The sequence below is a fragment of the Triticum aestivum genome, chromosome 1B (assembly GCF_018294505.1).
Source record: "Triticum aestivum cultivar Chinese Spring chromosome 1B, IWGSC CS RefSeq v2.1, whole genome shotgun sequence".
Classification (NCBI taxonomy): Eukaryota; Viridiplantae; Streptophyta; class Magnoliopsida; order Poales; family Poaceae; genus Triticum; species Triticum aestivum.
The window spans coordinates 613,817,841-613,823,800 of record NC_057795.1 but is presented as its reverse complement, the minus strand read 5'-3'; the positions used below and the strand labels follow the sequence as shown (position 1 = coordinate 613,823,800).

The following is a 5,960-nucleotide window of genomic DNA, read 5'->3' as shown; positions in this document are numbered from 1 at the left end:
TGGGTGGACCGGGTAGAGTTCATCCGGGCTGTCACATCGGTGAAGAACCATCCGGGAACGGGCGTCCTTTAGAGAAAAACCACAACTGTCAAATTCAACAGTAATTGGATTTTCACGAGTAAGACGGCGAACAGAGACTAGATTTTTGATTAAGTCAGGGAAAACTAAGATATTAGACATATGAATAGGTGTACTAGATGATGGAAAAGAGGTAGAACCAATATGTGTAATGGGAAGGGAAGAACCATCGCCAAGAGTGATGCGAGTGGAGGTGTTGGTGGGAGAGTAAGAGATTAGGTTACCCAGGTTAGAAGACATGTGAGCGGTTGCCCCGCAGTCCATGAACCAATCGCCACCACCGGTGTAAGAGTTAGGGGTGGGGCCGACTGCAGCGCAGCTAGGAGGGCCGGATCCCAAGGCAGCGGGGCGGGCGCCGTGTTGTAGTAGTCGGCGCCGGGCTACTGCGGCGCAGGGGCCGGCACCGGCGGGTAGGCCGGGTATGACCCGGGCTGCGGGGACGCCGCGAATGCCGCAGGTGGCTGTTGGATGGCGTGGTAGGCTTGGTGCTGCGCCGGTCGAGGGCCCAAGATGCCGCGAACGGTCGAGCGAAGGACCGGCATAGAGTATGCATGGACTACGCCGGTCCAAGGGTTGTGCCCGTAGGCCCACGGCGCGACGGGCTGTTGCTGCTGCTGGACCCGGGGTGGCCCGGCGGGGTTGGCCGCCCGCTGCTAGCCCTTGCGCCCCCTTGCCGCGGCGACCGCTGCGTTCGTTGGGGGCAGCAGGCGTCAGCGCTCCCTGTTGAGGAAACGGGAAGGGCGGCTGGACCGGCTGGAACGGGCCCGCCAGCTGTTGTTGAAGAGGTGCGTCGTGCGATGTGCCGTCGGCGAGGGCAGTGTGGACTGCCCGTGCCCTTATCTTCTTCATCCTGCATTTCTCCAAACGTGGGTAGGCGACGACCTTGGGGAAGGTCGGGTTGGTGATGAGTGTAAGGTTGGCAGCCGTGTGAGTGAACTCCTTGTTGAGGCCGCGACGAGGGTGCTAAGAAGAAGATCGTCGGAGACTTTCTCGCCAATGTCGCGGAGCTCGTCGCAAAGACGCTTTAGGTGCAAGCAAAAATCATCCACAGAGGAATTATTTTGATGGCACCCAAAGAATTCTTGCTGAAGGAAGACGAGCCGCTGGAGCCGATTGTCGGTGAAGAGACTATTGAGCTTCGTCAAGACAGCATGTTCATCATCATCATCCTGCACCACCGTGTAGAATAAGTCCTTGGAGATGGTTAAGAGAAGCCAGCGGATGATTGTCACCTCGACGGCCGACCACTCGGCGTCGAACGCCATGGTCTTGGAGTCAACGGTGCCATCGATGTGCTCCTGGAGATGAAACTCACGAAAAACAAGATGAAATTATGTCTTTCATGCATAGTAAGAGGAGTCCTCCTGGGAGAGACGGATGGGCACATGGGCGAGGATGTCGGCATTGCGGATGTCTTCGGTGGGGATGGAGTTGGGGCCAGTGAACGGGTTGGAGTGTTTCGTGGCGTCGGACAAGGGGGAGGAAGAGGAGTCGTAGGAGGCGAACGACATGGTGTTGAAGGGAGGTTAGGGCTAGGGTTGGTTCGGGTAGAGGGAAAAGGAGGGGTGTGTGGCGGCGGTAGGAGAAGGCAGCGGCCGGGATGGGGTGCGACGGCAGGGTGGGCGGGGGCGGCAAGGAGGCAGCGGCGGCGCAGGTGCAGTGGCAGCGACGGAAGTGGTAGGAAAGTTACGCGGTATCTGATACCATGCGGTATATAGAGTACAAGGGCAAGAATATCTCAACCGTATCCGCTATATATGGAAAGGACCGGGAAATACCGTAGACTAGGAAACAATAAAAGAAGATCCTAGCTGCCTAATGTACATGTGATCATGAGTATCTCAACACTTCCGTCTAGTCACGCCCTTAGTTTAGAAGTTTGAGACGAGACTGGCCTGTAACTTGACAAAACCTGACCGCCCCAAGCTAGCTTAACTAGACCACGGTTTGCAAGCTGAATCCAACACAAACTCCTGCAAATAACACGGACACGCGCTGCTACAAATATTTATGCCCTGCAGCTGATAGAACGGACGGAATCGATCAGGGCTGCCGCAGGGTTCGTCCGATAGTCGCCATGTCTTTCGCAGGCGGCAAACTATGCCCCTCCCGGTCGGTCATCAACGACGCCGGCGCCGCCAGCGGGTACCACCTGTTCGTGGTAGAAGGCTACTCGCGCAGCAAGGACATGGGTGACATCAAGTCTCGCCGTTTCAGAGTTGGAGGGCATCTCTGGTTTCTCGAGTACTGGCCCAGCTGTTGTCGGACAGATGGGAGCGCCATATCTGATGCCATTCGCCTTCATCAGGACGTTGCAGGGCCTGTAAAGGCGCAGTTCAGGTTTAGTTTCATTGACCAGCCCGACAAGCACAAGTCAAAATACAAACCTTACTTCCCTGGCAAGTATGGTATGAGCTTCTCTGATCTTCTAGAGAGGGATGACTTGGAACAGTCAAAACATGTCGAGGATGACGGTTTCACCATCCGGTGTGATATCATCGTCGAGGACGTCATCGACGCTGGGGCCGAGGGCACCGGTACCGCTTCACCGTTCATTACGGTGCCGCCGCCAGACATGCAGCAGCACTTTACCGATCTCCTGGCCGCCAAGGAAGGCATCGACGTGAAGTTCGAGGTTGGTGGTGAGATATTCAACGCACACCGGTGCATCCTTGCGGCCCGGTCTAGAGTCTTCAAGGCCGAGCTCTTGGGCCCGATGAAGGAGGGCACGGCCACTGCAGACGCCATACATGTAGAGGACGTGGAGGCTCCAGCATTCAGGGCAATGCTCAAATTCATCTACAGTGACTTGGAGCCGGAGATGGAGAAGGAAGATGGTGAAGACCCAGTATGGCAGTGGCAGAACCTGCTCGTGGCGGCTGATAGGTACGATCTCCAGCGGCTGAAGCTCATGTGTGAAGATAAGCTGTGCGGGTTCGTCGACGTGAGCACCACGCCCAGCATCCTGGCGCTAGCTGAGCGCCACTGCTGTGACGGGCTGAAGACGGCATGCTACAACTTTCTCGGTGCATCGGGGAATCTGAGGGCTGTCGCGGCCAGTGATGGCTTTGACGATCTCATCACGAGCTGCCCCTTTGTTATGAAGGAGCTGATCAACATGTTTATGGCTTAGGTTTATGACTTCTAGACTTTATATAAGTATGCTCTCTGGTCCATCATGATGTTTTAGTTTCCCTGATGATAGGATGCTTTTGGAGTATGTTTGGTTTCCCTGATGATAGATGCTTTTGGAGTATGTTTTCTTGCAAATTTTGTAAAAAAATATTTAAAATAATTTTATAATTCTCTTTAAAGTTTGGGACCTGATAAATACTACACGTGTGGTACAAACACATGGCAACTTCGATTGTTTTTCATGACAAATTTAATGACGCAAGAATAACAATTTTTGTTGTCATGCATGAGAGTTTTTTTTGGTTAGTTTTCTCTTTTCGGATAGCAACTTTAGTTATAAATAAAACATCAGGGTCTCTGTGCTTCGTACCACCCGCGTGTCATATATCATTTGGATAAATTATGTTATTGTAAAGCTTGCAAACCATTCCCGTTTTCTCACAGGATGTTATAAATGAACGATGCTCATTTTACGGGAGGAAATCAAGCAGGATATTAACTCCGTAATTAACTCCATGCCTTCCTCCCGACTAAAATACCCAGCCATGAAGATCTTCCTCCTTCCATATCTCCAATCTTCCTCCTTCCACTAGCTCGTTCGTTCCCCAGCCGGGGCCATGTCTTTTGCAGGCGTATCCTTGATCCGCGACGGCAAACTATGCCTTTCCCGGTCGGCCATCAACGACGCCGGCGCCGCCAGTGGGTACCACCTGCTTGTGGTTGAAGGCTACTCGCGCACCAAGGCCGACGTCCCCAACGGCGATCACATCGAGTCTGCCCCTTTCAGAGTCGGAGGGTATCTCTGGCTTCTCAGGTATTTCCCTAATGGATCGGTGTCAGACAGGGCCCGCTATGTATCTGTTGCCCTCATCCTCGCTCAGGATATTGCCAAGCCTGTGAAGGTGCAGTATGGGTTCAGTTTCCTTGGCCAGTCGGACAAGCAGGACTCAACATACATCCGTTCCGCTCAAGTACGCCACTTCCCTCTCAAATCTCGTGGTTGGTCATGCACCACTTTCATAAGCAGAGATGACTTGGAAGACTCACGACATCTGAGGAACGATAGTTTCACCATCCGGTGCGATGTCGTCGTCATCGAGGCCGCCGTCGACACCAAGGGAACCGGCGCCGCCTTGCCGTTCGTTACGGTGCCGCCGCCCGACATGCACCGGCACTTCATCGATCTCCTCACGGCCAAGAATGGCACCGTCGTGAAGTTCAAGGTTGGCGGCCAGACATTCACCGCTCACCGGTGCGTCCTTGTGGCCCGGTCTAGGGTCTTCAAGGCCGAGCTTTTTGGCCCGATGAAGGAGGGCACGGCCACCGCCAGCGCCATACACATCGAGGACATGGAGCCTTGAGTTTTCAGGGCAATCCTTGCGGTCATTTACAGTGACTGAGCCGGAGATGGAGAGGGAAGATGGTGAAGATGCGATGTGGCAGTGGCCACAACTGCTCGTCGCGGCGGATAGGTATGATCTGCAGCGGCTGAAGCTCATGTGTGAAGCTAAGATATGCGGGTTCATTGGGGTCAACACCACGGCGACCATCCTGGAACTAGCTGAGAACCACCACTGTGACGGCAATCTGAGGGCTGTTGCGGCCACTGCCGGTTTCGACGATCTAATTACGAGCCACCCCTCCGTCATGAAGGAGCTGATTGCGATGCTTGCATCCTAGTTCATTGCTTCTAGATTTTAGTATCATCGATATGGTCTATGTGAATTGAAAGGAATGGAAAAAAAGAAATCATCTAGATTTCATTATCATTTGGTATCTTCCAGTTAAAAACGGAATACTGGACTTGCAAGTTGCAACTCTTATGGTCCTGATTTTTTTTTACTTTCTCATGCTAAAGTTCTTTTGCTTAAACTTCCTGTGCTGCAAGTCATCTTGCTTAGTTTCATTTCCCCTATGATAAGATGCAATGCAAGATAAGTTTTTGTCTTTACTTAGTGATAATGCAAATGAGGTGTGCTGTCAAATCTCAAATGTGTAGAATGTTCTTCACCCACTCGTAATTAAATGCAGCAACCCTGCAGCACAGATTATGCATGGTGCATTCGGCTAACGACCGCTGTGGCGCTTGAGCTTTCCTACTTGCGTGCTTTGTTGCCTCATCGCAAGCTTCTTACCCAAATTGGCAAACTATTTGGGACTCCAAGATGAATATCTTTGGGTGGCTACTCCATCTGAACAAGCTTATCACTAAAGTCAATCTCCTTCCCAAGAACCTGGTGAATGCGGCTGTTTGCCCGTGATGCATGCACGGTGAAGAGGAGTGGAAGCAATGGCGGAGCCAGAATTGAAGCAAACCCTAGGGAAAATGATAATTTCGTCAACATGGAAAACGTTGGAACTTATCACACCAAAAAATATCCCATAAGAGCTACTCTAGACGATCCCCTGTCCGTTAGAGCATCTCCAGCCGAGCCCCCAACACGGCCTCCCCATGCGATTTCTTCGCGCCCGCGCCCAAAAAACGGCCTAGTCGCGTCCCAGGAGCCCGTTTTTCGCCGGTTTGAGCCGAAATTAACGCCGGCAGACCCAGGCCGAACTTGGCGCGCTGGGGAGCACCTGGGGTGCCGGGGGACGTGATTTTGGTGCGAACGAGGATGGGCCCGCCGAGTCAGCGAGACGCTGCTTCGTCGCCCTCACCGCCTTGGTTCCCGCGGGAATCAATGCCAAGGCTGGCCAAGGCTGCCGCGCCGGTCAGCCTCCATTGATGCTCCATTGATGCCTCATGG

General features: G+C 53.1%; 1 pseudogene; it reads left to right on the top strand.

The window, feature by feature from the left end:
- The first annotated feature begins 2,128 nt into the window (after nucleotides 1-2,128).
- LOC123080573 (uncharacterized) lies at nucleotides 2,129-4,893 on the top strand (annotated as a pseudogene).
- Nucleotides 4,894-5,960: the final 1,067 nt, after the last annotated feature.